The sequence below is a fragment of the Cavia porcellus genome, unplaced genomic scaffold (assembly GCF_034190915.1).
Source record: "Cavia porcellus strain 051 isolate PalLab524CR breed Dunkin Hartley unplaced genomic scaffold, mCavPor4.1 scaffold_13, whole genome shotgun sequence".
NCBI lineage: Eukaryota > Metazoa > Chordata > Mammalia > Rodentia > Caviidae > Cavia > Cavia porcellus.
In genome coordinates, this window is record NW_026947496.1 from 51883984 (window position 1) to 51903087 (window position 19104).

Consider the following 19104-nt stretch of genomic DNA (forward strand, 5'->3'; position numbering starts at 1 on the left):
ACCCAGCAAGCACATGGCCTGGATTTGAAAACTTATAAACTTAAAAGTAAGTTTTAAATTTTGGAGAAATGGGGAAAAAATCAGAATAATAACATTTATCAATACATGAAAATGACATGAACTTCAGATTGCTCTGTCTATAAATAGAAGTTTGCTGGACTATGGCCATGCTCATACATTCAGATGGCTGTTGGTTCTTTTCCACTGCAAGGGTAGGGCTGACTAGTTGTAGCAGAACCAGTGGCCTCAAACACTGACCGTACAGCTGTTTACTGAATGAATTTGCCAACCCACCTCCACGAAAACTTGCCACTTGCCACTGATGCAGCCCCATAACATTGCGTCACTATTCTAATCCTTTCTCTGAGAGATGGTTCTCAAATAATCACCATGATTAACTCTTTGGCTCCAAATTCTGACTCCATAAGGCTCACATATATGTTCAGGCTCTAAGAACTCATGACAAGTTAAAACTTGAAGACAACTAGAATAGTGTCACTATCATGAGTAAACATCACCGATTAGTTTTTTATGAGTTACTGATGAGTTTTATCACACAGTAAAATTGTCCATTTTTTCTGGAATTTTTACTATGCCCTTAGGTTAGTTTTTGATTACAAATTAACCAACTACAGTATATAGTTCTCTGTGTATTTTTAAGCCTTTAGTGGATCTTTAAACATTTGGAGTCATTGTTGGAAATGTACTGACAGAAAATAACTGGGGCACTAACAAAGTTTGACTCAAAATGGAGATGAATGATGAATTTTTCACCTTTGATCTTTCCACAGGCTTACTTCCTCCACGTGGACTATCCTTCCTCCTAACTCCACTGTGGCTCAGTCTCCCCTACCAGACTGAAAGCTCAGGACTATGAAACCCATATCAGAATTAAGAAGTTTACTCAGCCCACTGCCTTATACAAAATAAGCACTTGAGATATCTCTAAGAGATGGAAAAAATGTATAAGAGAAATTTCTATCTCCATGCAATATTTATTGAATGGGCCAAGATATGCTGAGTTCATCCGTTCATCCGTTTAGATTTTAAGTGACTATTTCTCTATCTGCAAAAGCAATAACTATTTTTGACAGACATGTTGAAACCCTACCAGGGTAAATGTGTACTTTGGGAAATAGGGTAAATACCTTGCAACGGTGAGAAATTCCTTCCTGAGGAATGCTGTTCAGAAAAGGTGTGAGATTCCTCCGACTCCATCTAATGTTAATCATTTATGAAATACTGTGGTTCAGAGCTCAGAAATTGGAGTCATTTCAGGCTGTAAATATACATTTCCTGTCAAAACATATCAAATGGATAAGACTTCAATTTATTTGAGAATGAGTTGTAACTAACTTCAGTATTGGCAATTTGGAGAATTCTCTGATGGCTTTTTAATATCATCAGCCGACTTCTTCACTTCTTGCCCCAAAGCAGTAAGTATCTCCATCTGACCCTCCTCAGGAGTGGCTCACGGTGCCTGGCTGAGTGGTATCTACCCCTTCAATTCCACATATGCTGTGCAGTTTCTTTTACCATCACTAATATGAGGACTATACACAACTTGAAATAACATTCTGGATTTAAGATAGGGTCCCAAGCTCATTTATCACTGCATTCTGCCTGCATCATTTCACTTCACCACATGTAACAACAGCCTAGAAAATATGAGCTTCTATTCAGAGTACCTTGGTTTTTTACCAAAAATTAGGCCAACTGGTATAGACACTACAATGTCAAGAATCACCAGGCCATGGGATGCTTCTTTCTTTCCATTCTGTTTTTCTCCCATCTGCTTTTCATGTTCAAGGCCACTTTACTGTCCAAAATGGCTATGTCCATGAGTTTGTGTTCTCTAAAATCGAAGAATGAATTTTAGGAACAACAGAGGTGAAGAGTAGAATATATTTATTGAGAGAAAGCAAGCTTCTGTCTGAGAAAGAGTCAGAAGGGGTCCCTAGCCAGTTGCCAAGGACTCTGTCTTTTCCAGGGACTTTTATAGAGCAAAATCATGGGAATCATGGGGCAGAAGGCAGTTAGGCATAAGGTGGATCATAACTACAGTTAGCCAATAAGATTAGTAATTCAAATAAAATTAATTAAATTGGGGACAAATGGGGAAGCAAGTCATGGAGAAAGTAGACATTCTTAGAGAGCCCCGACTTTTCCCTGGTGGGTTGGAATGGCAGCTCTTGGCTTCCTCGAGTGATAGGGAACTATTTAGAATATCAATCCTTAGGATGTATATATATTTGTTTGATTCTTTGTCTTAAGGCCTGCCCCACAGCAGGAGGTGTCTGAGTCCCCACAGTTGCAAGGTATCTGGGCTTCTGCACTGGCTCCTTTGAGGACCTACCCCTGTCTCACTGCCTATATTATTTCTAACTAACTCAGCTGTCTGCAACACAACTACTACATCAGATCCCAGGACTTAGAAAGGAGGAAAACCCAAAAGTCATACTCCCCTCCATTTTAGAAGACTCCCCAGAAATACCACTCAACTCTACATATGTCTTACCTGGCTATGCCAATGGAAGAGAGGTTGTAAAACACAGTTCTGATTCTGTGCAGCACCTGCCTGATTAGAAACCAGGGTTCCATTACTAAGGAAGTGGTATGGTGTACACAGGCAACTAGGATCTCTCCTACCACTTTCTACTGTATATGTCCATTTGGCACATCAACAATTAAATGATATGCAGATTCTCCAACAGGGTCCCCTTCATCATCTCAGAGAACTTCTCTAGAAGGTTCCATTCTGACAGCCTTGAAAGCAGTGGTCACCACTAGGTCTATTTCATCTCTCATGGAGATGAAACATCTCACACTCCCTCACTAGGCAAATGGCATAATAGATTATTTCAGGGGTAAACAGTACCTCACCTGCACTTTCTACAAGGCTGCACAGTTCTATAATGTGAGGTTCAGGGATTTAGTTTTGTTTTTCATCTCACAAGTTTTGCTATCTCACCCAAACCCAGACTCACAGCCTCCTACCACCATGCCAGCTCAAACAAAACTGAATACTCCCAGAAGCAGGGAATCTACATAGGATCTGGTGAGTCTATGGAAGCCCAAGGCCTGAAGCACTCTTACGTGTAGCCCATGAGAAAATCACTTTAAATTGGCAGAAGGCAGCATGGCTTTCAGCAGAGCTTCAAGACCTTGTCAACATGCACTAAACTGTGGTCTCCCAAGCATTCCTGCATAATCATCAATTGGAAACTCCCACTGATCAGGTCACTGTGGCTGTACACTGTACACAGAAGGTCTTCTCACAGGAGTTAAGATTTGAGTGTGAACACATGAGGAGGAGACAGCCAAGAGAAAAACAAAAGGAAACAAAGGATTCACTTCCACATTTCCACACTTCTGGGAAAGGGATATCAAGCACAAGCAACGACAGAAAGAGTAAGTGTGATGCATCATAGGAAATAAAAGATGACCAGTGTGGGAAGAGGTTGCAGATGATAACGCAGCGACAATCAGAGTACTGGCAATTGTCATCTTTTGACCCTGCTTCTAATGTAATTTTACTTTTCCAACAACCAAATGGATTTTAAAGATGGCAATCTTATCTGTATCTTCTGTCATTCCCACTCTGTCCACTTCTAAAATTGTTTTTGGCCTGGCAAGCATGAGATCCTGAGTTCAATTCCCAATGCCAACAAAATAAAAATAAATAAATAATAAAATTATCCATGAAGAAAATAAAGGAAGCTATGCTTTAATTGCAAGCTACAGTTAATTTTAAAAATATACAAGATTCCTAAATTACAAAGCTCCATTTGTTTTAAAAGCAAGTTTTCCAAGAGCTTTCTTTAGCCAGTGTTTTTGAATTGCAATTCAATTTGTATATTTATTTAAAATAACATGCACATACAAGGTCCTCTTTCCTACAAATCAAAAGAAACCTCTGGAAAAACAGAATTCCAGACCTCTGCCATAGTTTTCACATGGAGTAAGCCCCTCAACTTCATGGGCTTCTTTGACCCGTAACTTCAAAGATCCATTACTTCAATCAGAGTAGGAGAATGTTTTTTAAATATCTTGGCATCCATCAACCAGCATTTTCAAGGGCAAGAAAACTACAGGGCCCAAGGAGCTGTCTGAGGTGCCTAAGGTTAATGGCTGTATTTACATAACCATCAATTCACTAAGCAGAGAACTGCCTCAGTAGAGCTCAGTCCTGTCAGGAGGCCCTGAGCACAGCAGAAGGGACTCTCTCAACAAGAAAGGGCGATGCCTGACAAATCTCAATGACACCACTTTCTGTTCATTCACTTATCTCCCTATTTTCAGTTGAAGAATCTTTGTTATGGTTTAAATCTGAAATGCCCCACCCCCTGCAAATATCACATTTCAGAGGGGCCTGGATCATGGGGGTGCTAATGAGGATTCGCCCATCGAAGAGTTTAACAGCTGAATTGCTGTTATTAGGGAGGGACTGGTTGGAGCTGGGTCATTGAGGGCATAACCCAGAAGGTTGTATTCTTGTTCCAGCATGCTCCCTTCTTTACTGTCTCTCTCCCTCCTTCCCTTGTTCTTTCCTTGTTCTCTCCACTCATACCCACTTTCTCTTAGCTCTAGCTCTAGCTCTAGCTCTAGCTCTGTTTTTGGCCTACCATGTGTTGAGTAGCATTCCTCCACCAGGCCAATCCGCCATGCCACTTCTGCCTTGGAGTAAGACAACCATGGACTGAACCCACTGGAAACTATAATCCAAATAAAACCTCTCCTCCTTCAAACTGTGAGTATTGGGTGTATTTTGTCCTGATGACAGGATAGAGTCTTGGACTCCTTTACTGAGCAACACGGACTCTCTACTCTCATCACTCCATGAGACATTTTGTAAAATACTGTAGGGGTATAGTAAAACATAATGGTTGTACTTCCTATGAGGGCAAAAACCTGTCCGGTATGGTAGCTACTCCACAAATACATGACTATTTAAACTTGAAGCTAAATTAATTAAAATTAAATGAAATCTAAAATTTAATTCCTTAGAACACCTACCTTTCCAGAGCTAAAAATAGAGCAAGGCTTGTGGCCACCGCAGTGAATAGCAGTAATCTGGGGACATTTTCACCACTGCAGAAAGTTCTTTGAGAACTTGTAAGATTGTAGTGGATAGATTTTTATTTACTATATCCAGGGCCTGACCTGTTCTGGAGTTTATATATCTTAATTCCATGAGAACATAGATGAAAGAGACATTCTGAAGTCCCCATATTTTCCAGATGCATCTAAAGCAACTCGATGTGCTAAAACATACTCACTGACCTAGCAGTTATAGTTCAAACCCAGACAAAAAAACTGCACGTGGTAGAAACAACCATGTAATTATGAGAGGGCTTTAAAAAATAAATATCGCACCTCAGTTAATGTCATGCATGACTCTATTCACAAATGCTCTTCAATAGTCTCCTCAACAGAAAAAATGAGGAAAATCTGAATCTGTATCTATAAAAGAACAGCTAGATAAAATGCTAGGCATTCATAGCAGAACATAATGCAATGTTAAAGTAATAAAAAAGAGCCACATATATTCCAGTATGAGTGTCCGGAGTTTAACTCAGGACCTTGTGCTTGCCAGGCAAACACTGTGCCACTAAGCTACATCACCAGCCCTTATTGTTATTGTCTTTTTGAGACAGGGCCTCACTAAGCAGTTCAGGTTAGCCTTGAACTTACTTTGTAGGCCAGGCTGACCTGGGTCTTCTGCCTCAGCCTCCCACATGCTGGGACTGAAGGCATGTGCCACTACGCCCAGCTGCCAATCTGGCTAGCTCTCAAAAACAATTTTGAGTGAAAAACACATATTATAGAATCAGATGCATAGTATGATACCACTGGAGTGAAAAATTTCACACATTCAAACAATATTTTAAATTATATTTAATTTAGATAACACAAAGAAAATTTTAATACATTTTAATGTTAAACTTAAATACATGCCTATAATCCCAGCACTTAGGAGGCTGAGGCAGGAGAATGGCAGTTCAAGGCCAGCTCAGCTGCATAATGAGTTAAAGGCCAGCCTGAACTGCATAGTAAGACCCTGTCTCAAAAAAAAAAAAAAATTGAATATTAACCATTTTCCTACTTTTATTGATTAGTTAGCACTGACAAATTTACTTCAGTTAGAGAGAACTACCAGATCATCAACAGCCCATTATCCCCTCTGCTTGGCTTTGAGACATAAAGTATATTAAATATCTTACGTATATTCAGAGGATATAAGCCCAAGTCTTTATAGTATTTAGGGAGGGAGGGATTTAAAAAGTGCTGTAGGGATAGTTAAAGGTAATCATTACTTTTACTTTAATTTTACTTTTACTTTTTTATAATTTGTGTGTTATCAGTCAGTCTTCTTCAAAGTCACTAAGACCTTTTATTCATCAGAGTATCAGCGTCCACAGCTCAAACCTCTGCCACAGCCCTGAGCAGCCATCCCAGCCAGCAGAGCGTCCACACACACCATGTCCCCTGGAAATCAAGCAACACGGCTTTTAAAGTGGATATTTGCCTTTAAAACACAAACCAGACCATTTTGTTGTTTGGTTGCTTCTGCTGTTCGTTCTTCCACAGAAGCTGTCTCTGGCTGTGCCCTGCTCTGCCACTCAACGTGGAAGCCTCATCTTCTTCCCGTCTGGGGATAGGTGCTGGGCACAGGGTACAGGACAAAAGGTCAGCGGTCTGGGAGGAAAGCAGAGCCACTTGACAAGGGGCCAGAGTGAGACTCTACAGAAGGAACAATAGGGACTGATGGCCTTCGGGAAATGTGAGTGCAAACCTAGTCACATGCGGTGGCCACTGCCTTCGAGAGATGGGCACGGTCCCACAGGCCAGCTGTGGCACTGACACAGAGCGCTGGAGACCAGGAATCTAATGACTCTGCCCCAGCCTGGCCACTCAGCTGGTTGCCACCAACTCTAGCCTTCCTGCCAACACCCACATGTGTCTATACCTCAGACTGCCTCTAAAACACCTCACAAAGCCCCAATTTTAAAAAAAAAAATGGCTTATTATATTTGTTTTCAAGAAAGATATTAATTGATAAACATTTTTTTTTCAGTATGGCAACTGAACCCAGGGTCTTCACACTGAAATACAACCCCCAGCCTTTTGTTTCTTATTGAGCCTGGGTCTCACTAAGCTGCCAGGTTGCCCAGGGTGAGCTCAAATTTGTAATCCTACTGCCTCAGCCTCACACAGCACTGGGATGACAGGCATGCACCACTGTCCCAGTTCTAACTTTTTTAAACACAGCAAGACAAAAGAAAATCCACTGAAAGCTTTTTATTTAAGCAAATACAGAAGATAATTTATTCCTCCAAGTGGCATGAAAAAGCCACAAGCCAGGCATCTGTGCAAAAACTTTCCATATCCCCTGAAGTCCTATAACTCTGTCTCCTACTCCATCTTCTGGTCCTGACTAGATCTTCAATTATTCCCAGAATGGATGAAATTTTAAATCTGCAGCAGCTCTTAACATCTGCTGAGTCTTAACTATACAGAAACAAAAACAAAATTCCTATACATCACCTGCTAATAAGATTATAATTTAAATCAGACTCACAGGTATACAAGAATAGAAGCCATGATTTTCCCTGGTTAATACAAACATCAGCACAACGACAGAAGTCAGAGCTAAGCTGGTTACTGCTCTATACAGTAAGCCTACCTCCACATGCATTTAAACTGCTCTACAATTCTAATTTTAAAAGTCCTCAACTATTGAACGTATCCTATGCTCTGAAAGAAGCTGGGGACATTCTCAGAATCAGTTTCTCATACATAACACTGATCCAACTAACATCTAATTTGTACTTTGGGTTCAGTAATTTGAATCAATCTTCAGAATCATGTTATTTAGACAAGCTGATCAGTGTAATACAAAATGAGAAACCCTTAGTCTAATCAAAACAACCTTGTTTTATGAAAATCTCCATATTAAAATTTTTTAACCCTGAAAAATGAACTGTCTGAAAAGGTTTTATGCAAAGTATCATCTAAGGCAAAGACGTCATCAGCCCACGATGAAAGCCTGGTGGAGGTACAAACTCCCAGGCTCCACCTTGGATAGACATTCTGCATGTGACAACTCTAGAAGTGAGACTGGGAATCTGTTTCAGCTGTCGCTCTGCTTGACTCTGTGCACTCAGGTGATGATGTTAAGAATTGCAATGATACTAGAACTTGGGGACAAGTGTACTGAAAATTGGTGATACAGAATAGATTTTCAAAATTCCATGTTTCCAGCGAACCAAAAAATTTTGTAGTCGGTCTAAAACTCTACATTTGCCTCCCCTCCTTCCTTAGTTCTAAGTAAATAAGTAATACTCACCCATGGATATAGTTGATTGCTTGTTAGTTCTTGTCTGTTTCTGCCATGGTTCAGAAATATTTGTACAAACCAAAGCTGGAGTTTACACTTGGGAGCCTGAGTCTTTTGTAAGTGTGAGAAGTAAATTCAGAATCAAAATGTCTTGAAGAAACAGTTTTCTAGGAATCTTGCCAGTCCTTTTTCTCAGGGAGACCTTAACTTTAAATTTGAGGAATATTTTCCCTACCTGATTAATACTTCTCAGGCTAATTACTGTGCTTTGTTTGTGTAGATGGCAGGATACGCTGTCTGCTGACACCTGTGCTCTCTGGATCACTAGAACTGGCTGCCCTAGCTCACAGAGGTCACCAATACAGCAAGCAGAGCTTTCTGCATGCTCCTGCTCCCCCAGTCCCCCAATGAAAAACCTGGGGTAATGCACTCTAAATATTGCCATTTGCCTTTCCAGTAACACAGAAAATTATACGTACCTCTTTCAGAATGTCAGAGGGCCACCTCCTCAGATAGACTTACTTCTGGGTCTTTAGAATCAAATTAGGACACTATCAGATACCTATTTGTGCAAATGTTCATCTCGAGTGTATTTAAATGTCTGCACATCCTGCTTTTCCTCATCACATCAAGCAGCACTGCTTCCACAGCGTAATCATGATAATGAATAAACATGGGATGCTTACAAAGGAATCAGGGACCAAAAACTGATCAATTGTTAATTCTGTAAAGTGACAAAAACGTGCCTTCCTCTGCAATGCCTCCATCTAGCTGTGTCTTTTGGAGGAAAGGAGGGCCATGTTCTCTGCCCACTGTCTCTAGAAAGCAAGAATGCAATCACCACCAGGTCCTACCTAAGGGTTATCTTTATCTCGACCACTTCCTCCATCTCTCTCAATCCATCCCTCCTCCCACCCCCAATGAAAAGCAAAACTTGTTATGGCATTTACAGAAACATGGGCTGCACGGTTGTTAATTGCCAGAGGATTCCAGGCAGCATTAATACTAACAATCTAAATAACCATAGTATATATCGACTGGCTTCCTATTATTTGAATAAAATAGTAATGTCACAATAAACATTTGACCCACCAACACTCCAAATCACAATCAAATTCTTCTCTGTGGCAGGATGAGAACTCATAGTTTCTCCAGGATAAACCCATTCACTATTTATCTCCACACCCCAACCCTACCTGGACCCTCCTTCCACGTGAGAAGTTCAGTCAGCCTTGCTGGGGGTGAATGATCTCCTAAGAGTTTTGCCTCTAAACTACCTTTCCCGGCTCCAATCTCAGCTCTGCCACAGCCTACCAGTGGGGCATCATGTCTCATTTTCCTCAGGCACAGAGGAAGACAATAATTGTGTTCACCTTATAGACATGGGGGTGGGGTAGATAAGATAGTGCATAAATATGATGAGTGTGAAATGATACAGCCACTATGAGAAACAGCACAATGTTCCCTCAAAAAAATTAAACACAATATACTCAAGAGAACTAAAAGCAAAGACTGGGAGATTTGCACACACATTTATAACAGCGTGATCGACCACAGGCAAAAGTTGGAAACAACTCAACTTTGTGTTGACTAATTGACAAAATGTGGTATAAACATATACAATAGAGTACTGGCCTTAAAAAGAAAAAAAATTCCAACATATGCTAAAACATAGATGAACCCTGAAGACATTATGCTAAATAAAATATGACAGTCACAAAAGGACAAGTATTGTATGACTCCACTTGCATGAGGTGCCAAGAGCAGTGGAATTCAGGGATGGGAAATATGATGGTGGGTACTAGGAGAGGAGAAGAGGAAGAAATGGGGCGCTGAAGTGTAATGGGTACATTTAAGTTTTGTGACATGCAAGGAGCTCTGTGGGTAGGTATAGATGACACCAGCCAAACAGTGTGAAAGTATTTAATGCTACTGCAGTGTACACTTAAGAATGATGAAAATCGTAAATTTGGTGTTATTCCATTAAAACTTTCTTTATGGTTTTTCAAAACTATTTTTTTAAAAGTACTTAGCACATTACAAGACAACATTCTTTCTTAACACATTTTAGCTATTATTACCACCATAATTTTTTTTTTGGAGTGGGGTACCTGGGTTTGCATGCAAGGCAAGATTCTACCACTGAGCCACATCTGCAACCCACTACCATCATTTTTTGAAACCTTAATAAGACAAATAGATAACAAACATCCCCTAATTTAAGAATGGCAAGTACTCAAATAAAAGACACGTTTTGACTCCTTACGCAATCCTCTCCGGCATCTCTGCCTCTGTTGGTTGTTACTCTTGGGACTCACTGGGGAATGTTTAAATGTTAGCAGTGAATTTCCTAAATCTCCACTGCACATCCATGCCCAAGTTTTGAGGTAGGGGGAATTCAGCACACAGGAAGATGAGATCAGTACCAAAGAACAGACTCACAGCCCTCCTCCTGCTTGCTTAATGCAGCTCTGCTCCTGAGCAGACCCCACGGCCTGGGAAGAGCAGGACAGAATGCCAAAAAGATGCGCAGCTTTCATCCTGGGAGGACCAGGCCACGGTAACCAATTTTATGGCTCTTTTGATTTGTATGTCCATGGATGTGTGTGTGTGTGTGTGTGTGTGTGTGTGTGTGCACACATGCATGTATACACATGTGAGTGTGGGAGAACAGAGAAGGAATTAATCCAAAAACACTGAAGAAGAAAGCTGCAATCTCAGATCTGAGGTTGGGATGCATAATCGGTTCTGAGAGCAGAGAAAAGGTGACAGATGTTTACATTACAAGCTGGCGGCCACTGGAACAGCTGCCAAATGATTTAAATAGTATCAAAGATTGTGGCCCCTGTGATTTATCGTTCTCATTGATACATGCAAAAAATAATTCACCCCAATAATTTTTCCTTGGATAATTTTAATTAAACACCCTACTGTACAAAGTATGTTTTCTGACTTTGTTTGCTAGTGAAAATTGAATCCAGGGCCTCAGGTATGCTGGGCATACTAACCACATCCTTGGACCTTATTTAAAATCTTAAACTAGACAGATATTAAATAAAGAAAAAAGAATTGAAAGGCTTATTCCAACACCAACACATGAAATATGTGTTCTCTAACAGTAATGCAATGCATTACAAAGAAATCCCTTTAAACTCAAAATCCCTTTAAACTTCTAGGTTTTATACTGGCATTAAAGATGAATTATTAAATAGAGTAACACACAGCCATGAAAAAAGAATGGCTTAGAGCTCTTTTTGCTTATTCTTCATCCTTCCTCAGACGAAGCCAGAGCACATGTTAGTGCCATGTGACCACCTATACCATTGCCCTGTGCATAGAAGAGCTCCATGGTCAAGCTGGCCACAGGATACTGGCCTCCTTCCCTAGCTTAGTCAAGATCCTTGCAGTGGGCCTTTGCTGAATCAACCAAGGAGGATAAAGATTATATGATGGATGACCCCTTTTATCTAAAATGATTAGGTCTAAATATCTACATGTGGATAAAAGCAGAGGAAGAGAAATGGAAATAGATTTATCAAAATAGGAATAGAAAATGTCTCTGGGACATAGAATTAGATGGGCTTTTTACTTTGCTAATCGTCTATACTATTTGGATTTTCTGGTTGAGCATGCATTATCTTTATAAATTAAGAAAAGAAATCTTCGAAACAGAAGGTACAGTGATGAAAACAAATCATGGTCTATGCAGTAAGAGCCCTGGGCTTGCTGCTAAAAATAAAATATTGGGGACATTGGAAAAGCCATTTCAATATTCTGGACCTAAAAAGATACACTATAGCAGAGTCTCTCAACCACAGAATTCCTGACATTTTAACCCAAATAATTCTCAGGTGTGGGAGTTGTCCCAGGCATCCAGGGTGTTCAGCAGCATTCCTGGCCTCTACCCACTGCAGATTCCTCTCTCCTCTCATCCTCACCAAGATGCAGACACTGCCATGGGTCCTCTGTGGAGCAAAAATACCCACATTGAGAAACACTGCCTGAGATGGCCATTCGGCTTGCTCCTTGCTGGAAGTCTCCTCTGATTAGTTTTAGAAGCTATAAAGCCTGAGGGTTAATGCTGAAAGACTCACAGGTAAATCACTGTGGTATGCAAAGGGCCCATCAATATTTGCAGGATTCCTCAGGCAAAAATGACAGAAAAATGAAGAAAATGAAAAATAAGACTCTGAGTCTTCAGAGAGAACTTTAGGACATGCAGCGCAGATATGAAGCTTTTGAGCGTCCAAGCAGACAGAACAATCATTAAAAAACTAATAATAATAATCGCTATACTTTTGACAGTTCCATCTTCGGTTAAAATAATTGGAGTGCTGCAGAAGTGTGCATAATTGTTTTACAGCTTTAAATGAACTTACAGCACAAACAAACCATATTTTCTGTTTAACAAAAAAACCTAGTGTTTTCTCTTCATTTCATAAGAAACACAAGGACATCTTCATGTTTTTCTAAACAGTGTACTATGGTCTAACAATACTACCATCTCATAAAAGGCAACAAATTACCTTACCCACACCTTTGTTATCTTTTTAAATAGAGCATCTTCTCTATATCTGTCATTTTACTAACAAAAACTCCTTAGTATGTGATTTCACCCTACTTTTGAATTAAAATTATTTATGCTCATGCTAATGACTGCAAGATCCTGACATCTCTTGAATTAAAAAGAGTAACTAAAAAGATTCAATGTTATTTTAAATTTACCGTTCTTTGAAAATCAGTAGTTCATCCATATAGAAAAGCCATCTATTAATCAAAATGGTTCATGAACACCATTCCCTACCTGGCACACACTAAGTTTTCCACAAATCTTGAAAAATCATCATTATCTGCAACCATGCCAGGAAATAGTTTTATTCTAAATTATTAGGATGAGCAAATAATAGGCACAAAGAATGGAGGAGACTGTCACACAGTACATTTAACCTGAGTTCTCTTTCATGAGCATCCTTTACATCAATACTGAAAACTAAGTCAGTGTATTTTTTTTTTTTTATCAGTACCAGGGATCAAACTCATGACTGCCTGCTTGCAAGGCAGGCACTTATACCGCTGAGCTAAATCCCCAGCCCATCAGTGTAATTTTAACATCTACATCTCTCCATGTGTTCAAAGATCCCCACTGAGTGACCTTACCCAGCCCTCTTCCATGGTCAGCTAGCTTCAAACCTCTTCTTCATGAGTGCAGGGACTATGGCTGCCACTAGTCAGGAACGGAAGGTAAGTGCTGTGCAGAGCTGCCAAGTCCTCAGGCTGCATTCAACCAAGAGAATGTCCCTACCTCCTGAGCCTTCACAAAACAAGCCACATGGTCCTGTCCGCAGAATCTGCTCTGGAAGCAGCCACTACTTTACAAGCAGTTCCTTCCAGAGTTTTCCTGGAAAAGCACTGGACTAAAAATTCAGCCTCCAAAATTCTAATCTCAGTTCTTTTTTCTCTTTTCTTCCTTTGTTCTCCTCCCCGCCCCCAAACCCTAATAGTGAGTAGGATTGAACCCAGCGTCTTTCCACTGAACTACATCTCCAGCCCTTTTTTAACTGTTCTGTTTTGACACAGGGTCTCACTAAGTCACCAAGCGGGCCAGACTGGGGTTGAACTTTTACTCCTCCTGCCTGAGCCTCCCATGGTACTGGGGAGCAAGCATTCCTTCTATATCACAGTACATTCAACCCACCCTGATCTCCTAGAAAGGGGAACTCAGAGATACTTGCCAGATTTAAAATTCCTCAAGTCTCTGAGTCTTTCCCCAGAATTCATGATTAGGTTTATGTTAAGAGAGAGCACACAGATGCCCTCTGGACTGACTGAATGGAACAAAACCGACCAAATTAAAATGGCAACAGTAAAACTGAAAGTTATTTTTAATTTTTTCAAAAAAATATCAAATAGATGGGGAAGCAAAGTTAGTTTCATGCCAGAGATCACTGACTAGGCTGCTACAAACCACAGCTCCACAGGATGACTTAAACCCACATCTGTAGGTCAGAACTGCCTTGACTTCTGGCATGGGCTTGTTAAAGTAACATTTCTAACCAAGTAAGTATGACGTGATTAATGAGACCAAGTCACTTTCCACTCCCACTATGGACACTGTTCCCTGCCCTCCACCCCCAACCCTGAATCTTCCTAAAGAAAGACAAATTACATTGCATAATCTCCCAATCAGTTATGATTGTCTTCAGGACTTAACGGCATCTTGCTAATCTTGGCTGATTTATAGCTAACAGCTGATAAACATACATGTGTATACAAACAAATTAGTCTATTATCTACACATTCTATCTCCCACCCACAGCCCTCCATAAAAACATAACACTAGGTCATTTATTATGTATGATAATATCTCCACTTGTCTATAAAGAAATAGAGCCAGGGTGAAAAGCTCCCAAAGAGAAAGAAAGGATAAGAGAAAAATGTACTTATGCAAATTCTATAGAAATCTATAAAGCTACAACCTTAGAATTTTATTATTAAGCTAAGCTTCTTACTCCAGAAATCCCCAAAACCCTCCAACTGGGTTGCTAATTGAGCTACAAAGTGCCAAAAAGACTTCCCTCTCTCTCTCATCCATCACAGGCAGTGTAGAATCCCTTGCTCGATATGATAACATGACTTTTGTCAATGCATGTTCAAATCAGATAGAGGATTGGTTGGTGATGATGTCATTCCCATGGGTTAATCCCCAGTGAATGCAGTTTTAATATCATATGCATCCACACATCATTTACATAACGAAGTATTATATTAAGTATAACAATAAATGAGTGGTGGAGATAAAAGCAGCTATTAGGGAAAGGCTATGTGCCACTGAAAAGTAGGTGGGGAACAAAGGGAAGGATCACTTTCCTTTTAACTAAACAGAACTAGGTCATCAAACAATGCACATCTCTAAAAAGATCACAAAATGAATATTGCAATTCAAGTGACCTAGAGCAATCTAAGGCTAGAAATATGAGAAAAATTGCTTACAATGAAGAGTATGCAATATAATTACAGGTGCTTTTGGTGAGTGGAAGGAAAAAGCCATTCAAAAACAGATACACTGGCAGCCTCTGCTTTTCTGAGAAGGGCAACTTTCTTATCTCTAGCAGGGAAAAACTGGCCACGTCAAGCCACGACTTAAAGTCTTACAATAAATTTTAAAGCACCAGAGGGTAGTTAGATGATACTGAGAGAAGACAGCAAGAACAATGAGAGAGAATAATTTAGAAAGAACACCTTGAAATACAGCTTTCGCCTTTAAGAATACTGATCAATGAAGAAAGATTTCTGCATAAATAAGGGCTATTAACTCACGTGGTCATTTTGGGAGGACATAAGTCATCATTAGTCATAATATTTCTGAAAACTGCTCTCACACGGCCTTATTAAGGTCTGCATTTCCAATCCAAAGGAAGTGTTGGGCTGGCACACTTATTTATGACCATAAACTTAGCAGAAATGCTTCTCACCATAAAAACCACAGTGAACTGTTGAAGAATTCTTCACATCATTCGTCTCAAATGACTGAGTGGAAAACAGTAATTGTACAGCCAAACGGATGTTCTAAAAAATCTTAGCCTTTTTAAAAAGTTCAAAATCTGCTAGAAAGCTTAGTCAATAATGTGTGTAAGTGTGGGGTTTTTATCTGGTGGGGTGCGGGGGGGGGGGCCTCCAGTTGCTGTTAGCAATCCCTGTGCCAAGGATAGCAGAGAAAGAACCAGAGTAAGGCTTAGAAAGCAACTGTCCCCACACTCAGGATCGCCTGTCACATCACATCAACTTCACAGTCTGTCTTGGAGGGAAAGCCACTGAAAAGTTAAAAAAAGAAAGAGTTTCAGGATAAGCATGCTTCCTCAGAGGAACTTTCAATCCGGGTGGAGGGAGGAGCACATGCAAAGATCTCAGAAGGGTAAAATACACAAGCGTCCCTGCGTCCAGCCTGGGCTGCCTGCCAAGTGCGGGGTAACAAGCTTCCTATCACCAATCCTCCTCAAGTTGAGTGAGCCCTTGTTTAAAGATGCCTTCCCTTCCACGAGGACCACCAGAGCACATGAGGAAAGGAAAAAGAGGCAAAGAATGATAGAGACGCTGCCTGGGTGGGCAAATCCAGGATCCCTCGCGCGGGAAGAGGTAGAACTTCATGCCCCATCTAGTGTCTCCCTGCACCGGGAGCCTGGCGCTTCCCATGGAAAGCGCTTCCCGAGCGCTCGCTGCGCTCTAATGCAAGACGCCGCAACCAGGTGGCTCAGATGGGCGACTGACCCGCTTCCTCCTGCTGGCTCCTATAAGAGTCCCCGCTAAGCCTCAAGAGATAAAGCCCCCGAGACCAGCTTGTCCACAACCAGCGCACAGGGAGACTCCGCCCCGCGTTTCCACCTCCCAGTTCATCAAGTGGCCATCCCCGCACCGTGCAGCGCCCCAGGGGACCTGCACCTCGAAATTAGAAGAGGCTGCTGCCCCACCCCTGCCACACAGCCTTACTTCGGAGAGCCGCTTCCAACTTCGGGGTACAAGCCGACCACAACACAGGAGGAACCCTGCTCCCCAAGACTCCAGGATGGGCGGGCTCGCTCCGAGCCAAGTTGCACGGTACCAGCTCGAAAGGCAGCTGGTGCCCAAGGGACAGTGTCGCTCTCAGGGTCCAGGGCCACTCCCATCCCATCAGCCCGCCCCCTTTTCTCCCCTTCCAGTCCTTCTCACTGCCTGGAGCCGGCGGCCAAGTCAGACCTGCGCGTCCAGGGCTGGGCGCCGATCGCACACCGGAGATGGAGGGCGCTCAACGCGCCGCCTGTCCGCAAGTGCCCGGGGAATGAGCCATCGCCCCCGCCGCCAAGCCAAGGAAGAGAAAGTTCCTGCGTCTCCCCAGAGAGAGGCCCGAGCTGAAGCAGGAGAAACAGCGTCTGCGAGGGGCTGCGCCTGCCGGACGCCCCCGCGTCTGCAGTGAGCTGCTAGCCCAGCCGTGCGCCCCGTCCCGATGGCAACCCGCTAGCAAGCAGCTGGAGCCCCGCGAGCACGCCAGCCAGGGGGGTCGGCTGGGCTCGGGCCGCGCTGATTGGCCTGGCCGGCCGCTGCCCGCGCCCAGCGAAGCCCGCAGTCCACGTGGGCCGCCGGCTCCTTCCCGCACCCCGCTCCGCCTCTCACCCCCGCCCCTCCGGCCGCGCGCCTCTGCCGAGCGCCTCGCCGTGGCCACCGATCCGCAGGTGACCGGGACAGGTGCTGTTTTTCTGAAGACTTCGGGCGCGTCTTGAACCCTGCATTAGGGAGAGGAATTTAGGGTTCAGCTCCAAATTGGCAGCATTCTCTCGCCTCAGACCCAAAGCACCCTGCGCCTCGCGTGAGCAGTACTCTGGCTTTGTGTGTACCTTGCTTGCGTGAGATAGGGGAGAACTGGGCACGCACGTCAATAACAAAAATGCATGGCTTCATTAAAAAACGCTAATGCAACTAAGATTCTTTGACCCCTTCTCACAGCACCACTCAGCTACACAAAGTCTGCTTCCCCTCTTCTGAAAGGGAAGTTAACGCTGATGACTCTTAGGTATTCTGTTTACAGAGATGACTTTACCTGATCTTTTATTTTACAAATGAGAAAACCAAAGCACAGAGAAGTCCAATAACTTACCAAGGGTTGCTAAGTTAATTAGGGGGAAAGTTTCTGTATGAACAGGGAACCTATGGTTGCTCTTCAGTGTTCAAAGCCTGGGCAAGCAGAGACATCCCTGAGACCATGTGAGAATTTCAAACTTTCAGTCCTCAGAACCTAAATCCTCATTCAAACCAGATCCCCAAATGGTCAGAACCCGCACAAAGGTTGACAAACATTGCTCTGTATCACTGTCCTCTCCACCGTCTTAGGTTTGGCCTGTAAACTTCAGAGGCTGTTGCTCTGTTGACATAGAATCATGCGCCATCCTGCCCCGTGATCGCTCCCATGTATATTTGCCTTTTTCCGCTCCTATTGCTTGAATTAAATTAATTCAAATTAATTTGAGGGCTGTGGAGTTAGCTCAGCGGCACGGTGGCTCTCTGGCAAGCATGAGGTCCTGAGTTCAACTTTCCATGCCAAAAAAAAACAAAAACAAAACAAAAAAAAAAAACCCAGCTATGTAAATTAACTTGTGGAACCTCTGTTCTTCCAAGCCCTTGAGCCCCTATACACATGCCATATTATCTTACTAATTCTTAGACATTTTTGGTCTTTTTATTGAAATTAGGGCTCTGCAATCAAAGACAGTCCTATTATTAAGTCATCACCAGTCTAAGAGGAAATTCAAGCATCAGAGACCGTGACTCCATCTCTGATACACTCTAAAAGACTAAATACTGAGATCCCATAAAAGACAAGAGGAGATCCCAAACAAACTTGAAATTAACGCCAGGACATTGCAGATGGTTCCTCATTTACTTAACAAAATTCAAGGCCTACTGTGCGTCAGGCATGGTAACAGGTGCTAGTATAGCCAGAAGTAAACAACAGTAAAAATTCTTTCCAATGGGGAATTCTTCCAGCAGTTACCATGATAAGCAAATCACGGATGGTAGCAGAAGGTAGTGATACCAAAAAAAAAAAAAAAAAGCGATTCCCCTTTTAGGTATCTTTCCTAAAGTTATAAACATCATACCACAGCAATGTGTGCATACCTGTGTTTATAGCAGTATAATTCATAACAGCTAAATCTTGGACACAGCTTGTATGGCACCAACAGATGAATGGATTAAGAAAATATAGTATTTGGGGCTGGGGATTTAGCTGAGTGGCA

The 19104-nt window shown here is 42.1% G+C and overlaps 1 protein-coding gene across 5 annotated transcripts in view; it reads right to left on the reverse strand.

Moving 5' to 3' along the window:
- The window catches only part of Tafa4 (TAFA chemokine like family member 4), a 181671-nt gene extending 164292 nt beyond the window's left edge, over nucleotides 1-17379 (reverse strand). For 3 of the 5 annotated variants that reach the window (XM_063260226.1, XM_063260223.1, XM_063260228.1), the window contains exon 1: nucleotides 17072-17379. The gene's annotated coding sequence lies outside the window, so the exon portion shown is untranslated. The other 2 variants (XM_063260225.1, XM_063260227.1) reach the window with 2 other exon arrangements.
- Between the last annotated feature and the right edge of the window lie 1725 nt (nucleotides 17380-19104).